This window comes from Myotis yumanensis, unplaced genomic scaffold (genome assembly GCF_028538775.1).
Source record: "Myotis yumanensis isolate MYYU_CA2020_CCGP unplaced genomic scaffold, mMyoYum1.0.hap1 SCAF_3, whole genome shotgun sequence".
Taxonomy (NCBI): Eukaryota; Metazoa; Chordata; class Mammalia; order Chiroptera; family Vespertilionidae; genus Myotis; species Myotis yumanensis.
In genome coordinates this window covers 56,038,239-56,054,762 of record NW_027223754.1, presented here as the reverse complement: position 1 = coordinate 56,054,762, position 16,524 = coordinate 56,038,239, and positions in this window count along the sequence as shown.

Here is a 16,524-nt window from a genome sequence, read left to right as displayed (position 1 = left end):
TAACATGATAGCTCTGGATTACTGAGGCCATGGTTTGTGAGGACTTAGAAGCTGTGATCACTAAAAGCCACATGCACTTTCACTTAGAATCTACACTACACCAGCTGCATTTCTTATTTTGGAAAGTACTAGGTTGGTTGATCAGGAGATGCATAAAAATTTTGTATTCCTGAATGTCAGTTGACAATCTCAATGAAGGCTTAGGAGTACAGGCTCTGGAGTCTCTGAGAGAGAGCTAAGTTGAAATCCCCATGTTACCACTGTCTGACCAATCATCTTAATCACTACATGACTTACTTCATAGTTATTATAAAGACTAAATGAATTAATGCATATAAACCTCTTAGAAAAACTCCTAGCACTAATAGACTCATAATATATGTTAGCTGTTCTGGTCATCAAGATGTGGATGGTACCTTTGTATACCACTTGAAGAAATGTGGGCAGTACCATGTGTTCCATGTAGCTCCTGATGAGTGGTGGGCCTAAAGAGAGTTGCTTGTTTCATTGATATCAACTGCAAGTGGGGCTCTCTCATTGTATTCTTGGCTCCAACTCTGTGGACATTTTGCTAGTGATTTTCATTATAATTTAGGAGAAGTACTTACCAAACTTATAGCTGAAGTAAAGTGAAGGCAGAATAACTATATTGAATACTAGAGCTGAAATTTAAAAAGAAATGAGGGAGTTGAAAAGATGACCCCAAATTCACAAAATGTAGTTTAATAAAGCCTAAGTGCAAAGCCTTATACTGAGGTTCCAAAAATTAGCTGTGCTATTCTAGAGTAAGAATATTGGATTCAGGAATAATTCATATCAAAATTAGAAATAAAACACTTTATGAGTCACTATAACAGTAAGGGTGTTCAAAAGCTAGTGCCATGTTAGATTAATTAATATTACAAAATGGTCATCCTTGCACTGTACTCCGAGCTGGTCAGATCCTTGGGGAACACTATACTTGGTTTCAGGTCAGAAGAGATTAGAAGAGATATTGGCATGTGAGAACTCTACAGGAGAGTGTAAGCAAGATGGAAGTCAAGACACTTGATTAATGGTTGAAGAAATTTGGGATAACTGGCCTGGAAAATAGCAGTAGTGGAGGATTTAGGAGACCTATTGTTAAATACTTGAATAACTTAATGGGAAACAGTGGGTAAATGTATTGTATTGAACCTCAAAGAGCAAAAGTAGTATATATGTGTCAAAATCACTGTAAAGTGGATTGCATTTAATGATTAGGAAGTACTTTGTTCAACGTAGGAATGTCTAAAAGTATAAGGAATCACCTGTAGAGCAGTGAGCTTCTTATCACTTGAAATATTCAAATGCAGTAAGAAAGACATCATTGTTAGAGAGGAGATTGGACCAGATTAAGATTCTCTCTGCCCTAATATTCTTTAATTCTCAACCCAGTAGCCCTTCTTCTCTACTGAACCAGCTGTGAATAAGGAGACAAATTTGACTATGATGCTAAATTGGTGACTAACTGAGCTGATCCCTTAGGAGTGAAGGCAGAAATGCAGCCAAACAAAACACAGAGCCCTGGAAATGCTGCCCTCCACAGTAACCTCCCCTAGAGAAGTACCAGTAAGAGTTAAAAATAAAACAAAACAAGGGATTCCCACAGAAAAACACACTCAGAACAAACAAAATCCCAAAGATCTTGTTTAAGAATTGTGTAAAGAAATCCAAGAGATGGGGGAGTGGTGAAGAGGGTGGGTAGTGAGATGAATAGTTTGCAATGAGCCATGAAACTAGGTCCAGAATAAGTAGATAGAATCAGTGTTAACAATACAAATAAGGAGAACAACAATTAACTTATACAGTAGTAAGATATGGAAGGCGAGGAATGCTGGTGGCGCATAAAAACTGGAAAAGGCAGAATTAATCTTCCTGAAGGAAATTGGCCCATGCTCAGAGGTACCGAGAGGGATAGAGCTGGGTGGACTTTCATTTGATTCCTTTTGGAAGAGTGCCTGGAGGTGTGGCTATTCTCTCTCTCCCTTTACCTGCCAGAGATAGAGACAATATGTAATTCTAGCTGAGAAGATGCATATTATTAGCCATTCAAAGGGAGGAGAAAATAAAACCAATTCAAAAGAAAGATCAGTTAAAAATTGTTTGGAGCAATAATTGCCTCCTGCATTCTGTAAGAAAGGGATGTTTTCAGAGACAAGAGTTGCTTAACAAAGGTGAATTAGCGAGGAAGATGCCAAAAGTGATCACCTAAGCAGCAAGGAATTTGGAGACTGGTTTAAGAAGCCTGGATGGAAGAAGGATAACTCTCAACCGATGCCAGGGCTAGGAAGTTCATTAATAAGGGAAAGGGGGCAAGTGGAATAGATATAATCTACGTACAAGAAAGTGAAGTTAATAGACAAACTAAAGGAAGGCAGGTGTGTAATGGAAAGAGAAGCAATTAACTTTGAAATGGCAGGATTTGTGGGGGGGAAGTAAGCAGATTGAATAATTTTTTTGGAACAGGAAAAGAGGAAGGTGATGGAAAGGCCGATAATTACAGGGTGAGAAGAATGTTTTCTTTCAGGATACAAAAGATGTTAGGAGACCTGGGGGGGAGGGGGGGGGGAAGGGGTGGAAGATGGCTCTGAAACAAACATGCTGAAATGGAATCTTCAAATTCAGGATGATGGATTAGAATGCAAAGTCAACAGCAGACATTAGTTTATTGAGTTCCTAACATGTTGCAGGCCCTATCTTCCAATAAAGGGTACTTTTTTTTCTGAGAAGCTCAGGTGAGTTTAATAAATAATAATAATAATAATAATAATAAATTTTTATAGAGTGCTTCCTATTTGTCAAGCCTCATGATAAATGATTAGCATATTTAATAGTCACAATAATTCTTTTTTTAAAAAAATATATTTTATTGATTTTTTACAGAGAGGAAGGGAGAGAGATAGAGAGTTAGAAACATCGATGAGAGAGAAACATCAATCAGCTGCCTCCTGCACATCTCCTATTGGAGATATGCCCGCAACCCAGGTACATGCCCTTGACTGGAATCGAACCTGGGACCTTTCAGTCTGCAGGCCAACGCTCTATCCATTGAGCCAAACCTATTTCGGCACACAATAATTCTTGAAGATGGGTGTTAATGCTATTAATATTTCCCTTATACAAATAAACAAATGTAGAAAGAGAATCTCGTTTAACACAATGAGAAATGGGTGAATTGGAAGATGAATTTGGGCACTTTGACTCCAGAATCTATGATCTTAACTTCTATTCTAGGCTGCATCTTGGGCATAGGTACATTTAATGGGGTCATTTTAGGGTGCTTAAAGTTTCTGTTACCCTCAAATATCTCTTCTGAGTAACACATAGTACATATAATTCAGCCATTAGACATCTGTCATTTAGGGTAGATTTATTGTGAAAGAGGAAAGTTTAATTATTACTGACCACTGACTTTGGAGAATCGATCTCCATTCATTCAACAACCATTTTCTGAGTATTTACTAAGGTGCCAGAATGGTGCCATACCTTAGGGATGCAGAGATAAATTAAATGTGTTTTCCACCCTGAAGCCCTGCATGTTGAGGATACTGTCCAGCCCCCCTGGTCCAGGCTGCTCCCATCTCTCCCCTGACTCCTGCAGATCTTCTGAACTGGTCCTTCCACTCTAAGCCCTCATTAATTCCTACAGTTGTCAATTTAAATCAGTGGTTGGCAAACTGCGGCTCGAGAGCCACATGTGGCTCTTTGGCCCCTTGAATGTGGCTCTTCCACAAAATACCACGTGCGGGCACACACATACAGTGCGATTGAAACTTCGTGGCCCATGCGCAGAAGTCTGTATTTTGTGGAAGAGCCACACTCAGGGGGCCAAAGAGCCGCATGTGGCTTGCGAGCCGCAGTTTGCCGACCACGGGTTTAAATGCACATCTCCACTGGTCTCTCCCTTTTGGGATCCTTTGCTGGCTTCCTGCAGCTCTTGGGATTAAGACCCAAATCATTCAAAGGGCCTACAAAGCCTGATGGGATCTGGCCTCTCTCTAACTCTCTAGATTAACCTTGCTCTTTTCTGACCCTTACTCTACCAATGTCTCCATGATATGGTTCTTCCCACATTACTTTTGCTCACTTAATTGCTATTCATTTTTTTAGATCTCCTTTCCCCAAGCTGTCTTCACTGAGCACCCCTCCTAAATACCAAAGCATCTTCCCCTCCCCATTGCATCTTGTAGCTCCCTGTGATTTTACCTTCCAAGCTCTTATCACAGTTGGTGTGGTTACTTGATTAACATCTGGCTCTCACAGTAGACTCCATTAGGACAGGGATTCTGCTTTACTCTCATTTGTATTTTCACATATAGGAAGTGCACATTAAAGATTTATTGATTGTGTTGATGAATCTTCTCTTCTTGGAAAAGATCCCTACTTCCTTTGCTACCGATTCTGCAGTTTCTCCTTCACTCACTGTGTATATTTAGGTATGGCTTCTATTGCCTCATGGCTTGAACATATGGTTGTGTCTGTTTTTCTTATATCTACTAAACTCTACTGTCTGCTCTCCTCTCTGTATATTTGACATTTAAACCCCTAAGAGATTCTTCTAATGGTTCAATTGGTTATTATCTAGTATAGAGAAGCATTTGGGGCATTTAAAAATATTTTTTATTGATTTTAGAGAGGAAGAAAGAGGGAGAGAGAGAGAGAAACATCAATGATGAGATCCCCTACTGGAGATCAAGCCTGCAACCCAGGCATGTGCCCTTGACCTGTATTGAACCCAGGACCCTTAAATCTGCAGGCCAACGCTCTATCCACTGACCCAAACCAGCCAGGGCTGGGGCATTTCTTTCAAGCTATTTTACAAGCTGCAGGAAGGCCCATAAGTGGCCTTGTTTCAGTCAGCTGCCAATTTCTGATCCAAACAGATATGGTCAAGGTAACAAGGGTCATGGAGTACAAATCACTGAAATCGATATGGAAGGGATTGCCTGTACCGTCTTTGTTGAAAGGAGTCTTCCACATGGCAGTCGTTCAGAGCCAGCACCCAGCACAGCATTTGGAAAATATTACACATGTAATAAGTAATCATTGAACAATGAATGGTATAATAAATGAAAAATAACTGGGTTGAGGGGAATCTAAATAGTAATGTCAGAACTTAGGCTATAATGAGAGCTCCTATCTCCTGATCACCTTTCCAGAACTCTTTTGACTACACCATTTTGCATCTAATGATAAAATAATGAAATAATTACAAGGTCGACAAGTAGAGAAAGCAGACTCTGAATACAGTGTTAACATATTGTAGAAGACTTTTTTTTAATAGTTGGTTTTCTTTTTTGCTTTGTTTCCTTGCTTCCCTTGTTTAGTATTACTCCCTTCTAACTCTGAAAGTCCCTTATAGATAAGGGTGGGTCAGGCTTTCTCTGGAAGGAGAAGGTCATCTCTCCACCATGTACCTCTTTCTGGAACACCTTCCTGCCCACATCACTTGGCCATAGTTTTGGGGCTCTTTGTGTCCCCTGGTACAAATTATGGATGGAGTTTTTCTGGATTCTAAAACTTAGGAGTATAATAACACCATATTCCATGGTAATAATTAAAAACAATTTAAATAAGGGAAAAGAAGAGCTTCCTTGATTTTATATTTTAAATGTACTTTGGATTCGGCAAGTTAAAAAAATTTGTACGCTCATGTCTAGTAATAAGAAGTGACACGCAGGCAAATCTCCATCTGCGATTGGAAATTGAAGCTATCCAACAATTTATATTTTTACAATGATTTTGTGGATATTTAAGAAAAATTAGCTTATTGGGGTATTCATTAGGAACAGCTTATCCTGCATTATGCAACTACTTGACTATCCTCTTTCTCAAACTGTAGAGACATAGAAGGAATACACTTAGCTTGTCCTTTTGGACTCTTCTCCCTTGAGTTTTGTTTTGTGGGAATTCTGAAGTTGCTCTTGACAGTTAACCTTACATTTTTTTTTTTCCACAAGGGAGTAAACTCAAGCACAGCCTTTGGGGCAATAGTGGACTTTTGTTCTTTTATTGAAAGCCTCTGGGATTGGTGGCTGATGAATCACTCCTAGTCAGATCCACAGACAAAAGCTCTTCTGATTGGTTGTCACCGGGTCAAGTTTCCTACCCTGTCTTATCTCTGTCACATCCTTGTAGGCTAACAACAGGACTGGGTGTAGGGCCGTGTTAGTTAGAGAGAGATAGTGTGGTTTAGTCTGAGCCTTTGCCTGGTACCAGTGATGCCAAGTGAGACAAGAGATGGAAAAGCACTTTGCACAGACTGAAGTGCTATATACAGTGAAGGATATAGCAGACAAGAAAGAATGCTACCTACAGATAGGAGCAGTGTGACTTTGAGAAGCTAAGGAATTTGAATAAATTCTTTGTCAGGCTACTTTAATTGAAGTGGCTTTGCAAACACAAGCTGTACATAGTAAGCATTTTTAAAAAATGTGGGCTATTGCATCTGAAAATGAAGTTACATTAAGACTAGAGGCCCAATGTACAAAATTCATGCAAGGGGCTTGGCCCTCACAGCCCTGGCTTTGTCCAGAAGGTAGTCCGGATGGTCGTTCTGCTGTTCGGTCTAATTAGCATATTAGCTCTTTATTATAGAGAATAAAAGGTGCCCCTGGGTTAAAAACATGATAGAAAAGCATAGTTAGCTATTGCATGTGCAATTTCTGCACTTGCTAACAGAATATGCAGGCTCCAAAAAGAGCACATTTAACAAAATGTGTCCCAACCATCTCATTTGAGAGGAGGATATTGAAATCCAAGAGGCTGAGAGCCTTGCTTAATGCCACCTTGCAAGTTAATGGTAGAACCACAATTAGAACTCAGACCTCTGACCCCTAGTTTATATATTATGAAATGAGTGCTGGCCTAGGTGTGTGAGGCCTGGATTCAAGTCCTGGCTGAACTACTTACTGTGTGCTCTTGCAGCTTTCTCACCCTACAGTATGGCAATAAATGACCTTACTTTGCTTGCTTCCCAGGTTGACTGTAAGGGTACTATATACCAAAGTATTTTGCCGAGAGTTACGTAAGTGCAGGGTTATGTTGCCTTTGTTTGCTTAATTCAATACTATCTGTTTGATAAAACCCAACTTTGTAAGTAAAAATAGTGGAGAGGAAAACCTGTTTTGTCATTTTCTTTGACCCTTTAGAGTCTGACAGTTGTGCTGGACACACACTATGCATAATAGAACTCACTAAATACTGATTGATTTATTGACGAGCAAGATTTGTGAAATTCAAATATACTGTGACAACAGAACTTACTTTAAAGAAATTTTACTTTCAGAGAATATGTGTAAATGGAACACAACACACAATTAATATTGCTCATTAATGGTATTTATACAATGGTTATTGCAGAGGTGTTTGTTTTATTTTATTTTTTTATTATTTTTAATACTCAAGGAGGTAAATAATTTCTTGCTTGGCAGGAAATATTCTGTCTTACCAAGTCACAAAATGTGTCCTGGTTTCAGGTTCTGACTCAGACCAGTGTGACTTTATCAAGATATCGCCACATTCATCATTGGTATCCATTCTTGGTCTTTGTAAACTCACTAGACGTTTATTAAAAAACTGTGGAACAATTGTTATCCTTTTGAAACACATAGATAGACAGCATTCACCACACCACTCTTTTCACAGACTTAGCAAAAACATGCTTTAGAACTGTAAATGTTATAATACAATTATTTTGTTGAGTTGCAATTCACAATATAAAATTAGCCATTTTAATGTGTGCAATTCAGTGGCATTTAGTACCTTTACCATATTATGCAACCATTACTTCTTTGTAGTTCCAAAACATTTGATCACCCCAAAAGGAGTTCTATACCCATTAGGCAGTCACTCCTCAATCGTCTCCCCCACCCAGCCCCTGGCAACCACCAATTCCCTTTCTGACTCTAAGGATTTACCTGATGATCCAATTTTATTGGCTTATACTGTTCTGTCTGGCAATATCCCCTTTGGCTTCACACTGGTTCTGAGGGAGATGGTCAGTATGTATTTTCATTTTCAATCTACAAAAATAGAAATAGAATTAAAGAGAAGTTAATTGAATTTCCACTGGCCAGTCAGAGAGGCATTGGCCCTCTGTGCCAGAAATATAATTGACCATGACAAGTTGCATGTGTGCTCAGAAGGGAGAAAACTACAGGTTAGCATTTGTCCCTTTATTCATACCAGCCAATCTCAGAATTGTGCTGTTTAGTTACTCTGCTTGAATAGGATGGATGATAATGTTTGTTCATTCATTCATTCATTCATTCAACCTAGAATGAGTGTCTGGAGTTCCTGGACTATGATGCATGGTGAATGATTGCTGTGTGCATTGTAAGTCACAGTTCCCAACGCAGCTAGTTTTCTAAGCACTAGTTTCTTGCAAATCATACTAAGTAAATATTCTGTTCTTAGGAATCATTTAAATACACACACACACACACACACACACACACTTGTTCATTAATATTTAAAAATCAAAGCTCTTTTAACTGGACTAGTGATTTAATTCTAAAATGGCTTTGCAAATGTCTTAACACAGTTTGAGTGCACACAGTGAGCTCATTTCATGTCCTCTCTGGCCTGAGTTGGCTATTGGACTAGTCACTTCAGGGGCTGCTTAAAGGCCTCTTCATCAGCAGCTCTGTCAATGTGCATTTATATAACTTCACTGTAGTCTCCCACTGAAACCGGGCCCTTGATGCCTTGATGTCTAGCCAGTCCTCTTCTGTTTGTGTCACTTATGTGCAGGCAGAAGATGTGATGTAAACAGAGGGCTAAGTTTTGAAATGAGGAAAATGGGAGGACCTAGGCAGGTCATTGGTGTTGCTGCAAAAAGTTGTTTTTGGCACGAGTGTGAATTCAACTTAACCCATTATTTGTTTAAAAGAAATCAATTTATACATGGAACTAGGACCTGGGAACCCCCCAGCCCCTCCCTCATATCATGGTCTGGCTGGGCCTTCATGATAAGAAGTTTCAGGTTATTCTATTGAAATGCAAGGGACCAAAGAGTGTTTGTTATCTGTTGCCTTTCAAAAGCCTCTAAGCAGTGAAATAGTATCTGAGAGAGTGAAAGAGACACAAGACCAGACTAGCAGGTGTTGATCCAAAATGAGGTGAAAACACTCACAGCACAAACTCACAGCCAGTATGAATTTATTTTTGTGCCTTCAGGTAGGAAATGCCTTACACATGGAACATCATCTACATTTTTAATCCTATGGGATAGGTTTTAAATGTCTAAGGTGTGTGTGCTAGAAGAAACAGTTCATGATTCACCACAACACTGCATTCTTTCTTACAGCAGAGGAAGGATGACATAAAGGTCTACCAAAATTAATAATTCATAGTGTAGGTTGAGAGAATTTCAGTTTTGAAGAGATATGCTGCTATGTGGCTCATAAATAAGGTGTCTTCTCTTATTGAACCCAAGAAGAGAATGAACTAAAGGAGTTGAACTAAACACTTTGAATGAAAGTGTTTCCATATTTTTGGTGTACCAGGCTCTTGTTTGACCTTACAAAGGAATAAGGAAGTCAAGGCGGGGGGCGGGGGGGAGGATCTGCAATACTTTCAACAATAAAGATAAATTTAAAAAATAAAATAAATAATTTTTTTTAAAAAAAGAGAACAAGAGAATCATTCTTTCGGCTGAATATGTACTTGCTTGCTGTCATTTCCACTGAGTTATGGTAATATCTAGGATTCTGCTTCGGAGGTGATTAGTTTTTCCCCCAAATGGCCGTAGGTGTTGAAAACATTTACATTATCCAAAGAAAAGTATTTCTCTATTTTTCCTCTCTGCTCTTCTCTGATGATCACGGTGCTTCTCTTTCAAAAGCAAACTTAAACATCTCAGGAAGCCTCCTCGATTTAACTCATGCACTGGGCACGTATAGACAACGCCACACAGAATTCATTCACATGAGTGGAAATCTTATTGTTGGTAACTTCTTTTGAGGATATTGTTTCAGTTTCTCCAATTAAGCAGATGCTTTCTCAGGATGGAGAGTCCTTCCCCACAGTTGGGACCAGGAGAGGCCTGGGCACACAGGGAATACCCAATGCATGTTGAATGGCTCAACTTAAGGCCAATACATATTCTGCTCTCTACCTTCTTCTTAGAATTTATACATGTGTACCTAAGATTTTTCAGAGTAAAGAATGCTCTTCATAGTCATTGATGGAGGGAAAGAGAGAAGAAAAAAAAGAGAGAGGGAGAGGGCTCAGGAGAGAGGGAAACAGAGAGAGAAGGATAAGAAGAATAGGAGGAGGAGGAGAGATTTTATCTTTATATGTTTGTCCCTGCACTGCCCCGTGGGTATGCTAGACCAGCTTTTATTTTAATATGGAAATAATAACTGGTCACAATTTCCCTAGGTGATGTCCTAAGTCTACATTGAGAAAGGAGTATGGTTTACACATAAGTTGTTTCTTTGAAAGCATTACAGTTCAGATAAGTCCTAGGACCTTGGCTGCTCACTAAAAAGTAAATGAGAGAAAGAAGGAAAGAAGTCAGTGGTTCCCACTGCCTCATCATGGAGGGATTCGCCCCCAAACCTATAGTCAGTTTTCTGAGTTTTATGGTCTTTTTCATATCCTATGATTCCTCCAGCAAAAGAATCTTTTCAAAAGCCTGTCAGAATGTGTCTTCCCTTTCCTCTTTATTTAGTTCATTTATTTAATAAATATTTATTGAGAGTTGAGTTTTGTGCCAGGCACAGTTTTAGGCCCTAAGGAAAATGTTGCTAACTAGACAGTGTAGTCTGCTCTTATGGAACTAAAATCCCAGTAAGCAGGAGTGTTCTCTGTGGAAGTGGAGTCCTTGAGGTGCTGCAAGGAAAAGGGTTTTCTGAGGCCCCCGTGGGACAGCGGGGTTTTGTGGAAAGCTTTATTGATGGTGTAAAATTAAGGCGGTTTCCTCTCCAAGGTCCCATCTCTGTATGCCTCCCCATGGAAAAAATCCAACTGTGTCTTCAGCAGGACTAGAATGAAAGTCAGTGCCCAGAATTTCTGTTCCATATTATAATACAGTCCAGTCCAGCGTCTGGATGGGTTAGTTTGTGCTTCCAGCTGCAGTCCATTGCATGTGGGGCATGGCCATGGGCTGTGCAGCTGCTTAAGGCCACATGGCTGTGGGAGAGAACAGGTCCATGCATGGGTGAAAGCCACGGAGCAAGAAAGCGAGAGGGAACAAGCAAGAGCGAGGAAGTTCTTTGGGGATTTTACCCTTCCAAGATTTTTGCGAGTTTGCAGTGGCCCCACCCTTCTAGCCAATTATGTTTTTCCCAGGCTAGACTGACAGCCAAGCACCTTCCCTATGGCACCCCGACTTCACTGTGCATGTGCTCATCTCCCCTTTTGTTGGACCCCTTCCCCCAGGGATCTGCAGGGAATGGACAGGTGGTTCCCTGGGGAGCATGAAGCTGTAGCTTCAGGTGAAGCTGCCCAGTTGACCATGCTTATAATGTCTGCTCTCCCTCTTGTTCTCTTTCTATTATTAATATTAATAACTAGCTAACTAACAACAATAACAGGAACAGACAAAAATATGTTGGACTGTTTGTCCTCTTCACTTCTGTCTTCAAATTTTAGCTTGAGCCTCACCCCCTCTGTAAGGTCTTCCTTAAAAACTAAATATCAAATTCCTCTATTAAAAGTTCTCATATCATAATTTTACATGTGTTTGTGTGATTACTCGATTAAAGCCTGTATCTGCTTCCACCCAGGAACCTGCAGGAGGACAGAAATGATCCTGCATTCCCAGCAGTGAGCACAGTGCCTGGCTGAGGGTAAGTACTCAATAAATATTTTTTGAATGATTAGCAAACATATGTGCAAATTAGATCATATGGCAAAATGAGATAAAGACATGAAAATACTTTTATCTACGAGAAGACCATTTGACTTACCAAATCTGGGGTTTTCTAGAGATATCAAATATCCTTCTGCCGATATCCTCAGTGAGGTGATGTCTCCTCAGGAACCATAAGGAAAATTAAAAACAAACAAAACAAGTAAATAAAGTAACATTTTCAATGGAGACTATGATTCATATGCCCCAAACCTCTCTAAAACTCTAGCCAAGATACTCTCTATGCAGTTATCTCTCTTCAAATTTGGTGTTTCAGGGAAGGAAATGTATCTTTTTTCTTTGGCTTGACTCTTTTTTCCAACCCTGATATCTGGCATAATGCCAGACAATTGTGTTTACTCTAGTAGTTACATGATCCAATAGCTGGGACATTAAATTTAAAAAAAGACTTAAGAGTGTCAGTAAATGAACAACAAAAAAAATGTCAAATTTGTTATATTGGACAAATAACTGACCTACATTTTCAAGTCCTGAGGATTAAAATTTTATGCCTTTTTGAGGTCATGAAACCTCAAGTTAAACATATAAGAGACATTTTCTTTTTTCTAAAGAAAATAAAGTTTTCTCACCTTGATTATTGGTAAGGTTCTAGTTCTGTCATGAAACAATTTCTGTAACAGGCACTTTAGTCTTTACAAAAGATCCTGAAAAAACAAAACAAAAAAACAACAACAAGCTTATTTCTGATTCATTTTGGCTGGCCCTAAATAGTTTCTTTCTTTTTTTCTTTTTCATAAAGTGTATTAGTCAGCTTCCTATTTCCAAGGGACTTGTGCTAAAATGGAACCCAGCACGCTCTATGTTGATATGCTCCGAATATTGGTTCACAGGTAAACACAGGTACACTCAGGTACTCAGCCTTGCTCTGTGAGGTTGTTAAAGTCACAAGTTGAGAGAATTTTAATCTCCAAGATCGACCTCTTTCAGAAACAAAAGGGGAGGGGGGTGAGGAAAGAAAAAGTACACACCTGCAACCTACTTCTTTTTGAAGCAAAGCCTTTGAACAGATGGAAGATGAGATAGAGAAAGAAAACAGGCCAATTGCCAAGAGAGGTTTGTTTACAATACAGGCAAGTTCCTTCAGAAGTTGATAGGGAGCTGTTGTCATGGAAATGAAGAGAAATATTGCTGCAGGGTTTCACAGAACAAATTCCTACTACAAATGTACCTGGATTTAAAAATGATGGAGATGAGAAGGGGGACAAAGAGCTTCCTGAAGTTTCAAGTAATCCTCCTCTCCATGGCTTTGCAATACATTCTTCAGAGCCTGAGAATTCCTTGCCTTGGAGTATGCAAAAGAAGTAATCAAAATAAAGTCTGCTGTTTTCCTGTATTAAATAGAATTTCAAACTGGAATAAGAAAAGTAAGTGTTCAAGTGAAGAGTCAATAGTCTACAATATATTTTAATTTGGGAACATTGCCTACTGTTTATAAGACTTCTGAAAAGTAAATTATCATTATGAAAAACAACCCAAAATTTGTTTTTAGTCCTAATGACAGTGGCACAGCTGAAGTGCCTATTACAGTCTACTGTTCTACAGTGCACAAATACTAACCTTTTAACATTAAATAGAATTGACCCCTCCAAAAAGACAAAACAAAAACATCTTTTAACTTTATAATTTCTTGCCTGCTTCTTTCTATTTGCATTTTTTGAAGGGGAAGATGAAAAATCTTTTCACAAATTATTTTTCTAAAATGTCGATTGTTTTGTGGACACTATTTAGTCCTGCAAATCCAAACTCTCCAAATTCCCTTTTAGGAAGTGCTTAGAAAGTGTTTTCTAACTTTTATCCTTTATCCAGACAATTTCAGCTGAGGATGAGGATGACATCATCTCTCCTTTTCCTTTTCCCACCTCCTACCCTTTCATCCCACTAAGTTTCTTGTTAGGCTTTAACTGAACAAAGCAACACCTGTGTTTTTTACTTGACTTCAAACCCGAATTTCCAATTCATTTTTTCAGCTGCCTACAAGGGTTGTTTTCACTGACAGCAGGTAATTAGCAACTTCACACAGATGGAGGAAAAGTAATGTAGAAGCTATAGAAGCCTTTGCTGCCTATTGCTCATATTAAATTTAGATGTTGATAATAAAAAAAACTTGAAATTGTTTATGAGACACTGTAGCACAGGATGATGGAAAGAGCAAATAAACTCTGACTTAGGAAACCTGATTTCTCTTCTTGGCCCTGACATTAAACCAGCTGGATCACTTAAAAATCTTGCCTAACCTACCGTAACTTTACATTTCTGGACTACAGCAGTTAGAGTGGCCATTATCTTTGGTCTCTTGTAATGTTATTATTCTGTAAAAATCATATACAATTCATATAATAATATACCTGTTTGCAATATGGCTCGTAATCTTCTAGAAGCTATTACAAACTCATCAGTACTGCTCTTTTCCCTTTCTCGTCCCTGTTCGCTCTCTTGTCTCTCACACTCACACAGACATCCTCAATTTCTCTCTCATTCATATGTTGTCTCTGCGTATGATCACAAGAGATCCATCAACACTGTTTGAAGAATATGATGCCATCTGGTAGAATTGCCGGCAGCCTCTTCAGCTCACTCCGCTGTTGCTATAATTCTCTTCCGATCTATTCAGGGGGATTCACCCCAGAGAACATGCTCAAGGTCAGCACCTGCAGAATTACCAGGAAAGGCTTACCTGGGTTCCTTGCCATCAGCATTCATTAGGCCATTAGATGTGAAGACTTAATTTAAGCAAAAGAGCCAGAGCAGACCAGAGGATGGTTGCTTAGAGGTGGTTCAGTGTTTGAACTCACGTGTGTTTTTTAAATGTTATTTTTAAATTATAGTTAACATACAATATTACATTAGTTTCAGGAATACAGCGTAGCAATTCGACATTCATATACCTTACAAAGTGATCAGTCACTTCAACAAGTCTAGTACCCATCTGTCTTTGTAAAATGTTATTATAATATTCTTGTCTATATTCCTTGTGCCGTGCATTACATCCCCACGACTTATTTTATAACTAGAAGTTTGTAATTCTTAGTCCCATTCACCTTTTGCACCCATTCCCTTCCCCTTCACTCAGGCAGTCATCAGTTTGTCCTCTGTATCAGTCTATTTATGTTTTGTTTTATTTGTTAGTTTGTTTTGTTCCTTAGATTCCACATATAAGTGAAATCATACAGTATTTGTCTGTCTTTCTAAGTCCATCAGTGCTGTTGCAAATGGCAAGATTTCATTCTGTTTTATGGTTGGGTAATATTCCATGAACACTTAAGTGGCTTCCATATCTTAGCTATTGTAAATAATGCTGCAATACATAGTGATTGCATATATATATTTTCAAATTAGTGCTTTCATTTTCTCCAGATAAATACTCAGGAGTGGAATTGCTGGGTCGTATGGTAGTTCTGCTTTTAATTTTTCACAGTGGCCGCACCAATTTCCTATCCCACCAACAATGCATGAGGTTCCCTTTCCTCCACATCCTCCCCAACACTTGTTCTTTGTTGTCTTTTTGATAAAAGCCTTTTTACAGGTGTGACGTAACATGTCATTGTGGTTTTAATTTGCATTTCTTTGATGATTAATGATGTTGAGCATCTTTTCATGTATCTGTTGGCCATCTGATGTCTTCTTTGGAGCAATGTCTATTCATATCCTCTGTCCATTTTTTAATCAGATTTTTAAAAACTTGATGGTGAGTTGTATGAGGTTTTAAAAATATATATATATTTTGGATGTTAGCCCCTTATCAGCTATATCATATCTTCTCCCATTCAGTGGGTTACTTTTTCTCATCCATTTAAAAATATTGATTATGTCTCTTAGAAGTTGTGTGACCGTGTAGCACTACTCAAACTCTCTGTGCTTCTGCTTCCTTATCTAAAATATAGAAACATTAATGGTACTCATCTAACTTAGTTGCTTAATGAGACAATAAATGTAAAGCATTTATAGCGGTACTTGAAAAACCACTCACTGGTGTTAGCTTTATTACTGGGGAAGCTAGGCACCCTTGGAGACATTTTCTGATGATCTTCAACTCCTGTTATTTCCAGAGTTGCTAGATCTTTCCCTGTTTGTTTGTTTTTAATTGATATTTTTTGTCTCTGTTTCCTTTCCTCATTTCTATGTTTATTTTACCTCCAGGACAGACATTTTATACTCTTCCTAAAGCCATCTTCATCAACGGAGAGGCTCCTCCCCGTTCTTGCCTGGTGATGGGCTTCTGAAAAGGGAAGGCCGGCAGTTAGCTCATCTCATTTCCTGAAATATACTGTCCACTTAAAGGCAATTAGTAGTTCTGTGGCTCAGACAAACAGGATATTGATTTGTCTTGCTTTGATCCAACTGAGTAGTTGACGTGCTGGTGTTTTATTTTGCATTGCAGGAACTTGGAGGTGGAGACCCTGTTTCACAAGTAATGCCAGCCTTGTTTTATGTCTAATGAAACATTACACACTCAATAGGAACTCAGGACATGTTCGTTAATAGTTTTTCTTGTTTTAAAATGAGGGATTCTAAAGCATGCTCCAAATCATGTTGATGGGTTTCAAAAGCAGCAGTAAAAGGGATGGTGGAGGATAAGAAGTGGCCCTAAGCCCCCCTGCGGAACCTTCTCCCTCTGCCCCCCA